The sequence below is a fragment of the Octopus bimaculoides genome, chromosome 5 (genome assembly GCF_001194135.2).
Source record: "Octopus bimaculoides isolate UCB-OBI-ISO-001 chromosome 5, ASM119413v2, whole genome shotgun sequence".
In the NCBI taxonomy this organism is placed as follows: domain Eukaryota; kingdom Metazoa; phylum Mollusca; class Cephalopoda; order Octopoda; family Octopodidae; genus Octopus; species Octopus bimaculoides.
Genome location: NC_068985.1, coordinates 58670468 through 58671234, shown reverse-complemented (window position 1 = coordinate 58671234; position 767 = coordinate 58670468). Strand labels below are relative to the sequence as shown.

Here is a 767-nt window from a genome sequence, read left to right as displayed (position 1 = left end):
ACACACACACACACATATATATATATGTATATGCATGTGTATATGTAAATATATGTATGTTTGTGTATGAATGTAAGTATATATACATATATTCATATATGTATATATATACATACTCACACACACACACACACATATATATATATGAATGTGTATGTGAGTCAGTTTGTGTGTGCATGTTTGTGTGTATGTATGTGCATGTGTATGTGTGTGTGGGCGTGTGTGTGCGCGCGTGTGTATATTGTATAACATTGTTTCAAGAAGCTTTTAAATCTCTCTGAATAATCTCTTTCAAGACAAGCCCGAACTATGAAGCTGGTATGCGGTCGGAGTACTTGCTAGAAATAGCACTAAATTTCTCGTAAATCTCATGCAATAAGTTTTTAAAAGAACACAAAGATTGCGCATTAGTGTCCTCTGTGTGAAGAAATTCGCTATGATCATGCAATTCTTGACCATAGGTTTTGGGAGGAGGGCTAACTCGTGACGAAACAGCAACACTCGTGTGTCCTAGTGTACCTCACACACCTTCGCACGTACCGTCACAGATGCACGTACGCAGACGTGTTCATTCACAACACAACAAACTTGTTTGTGCTCCGTATATCTCATCTCAGCAATTTTCTTTTCTCTCATTCCTTGTCGTACTCAGTGTTTTCCTATCATCACCCCCCTTTCACACTGCTTCCACGATCCATCTATCTATCTATCTATCTATCTATCTATCTATCTATCTATCTATCTATCTATCTATCTATCTATCTATC

The 767-nt window shown here is 37.4% G+C and overlaps 1 protein-coding gene across 5 annotated transcripts in view; it reads right to left on the bottom strand.

The window, feature by feature from the left end:
* LOC106868231 (D(2) dopamine receptor) overlaps positions 1-767 on the bottom strand; it is a 1504014-nt gene that overhangs the window by 290326 nt on the left and 1212921 nt on the right. The window lies entirely within an intron of this gene.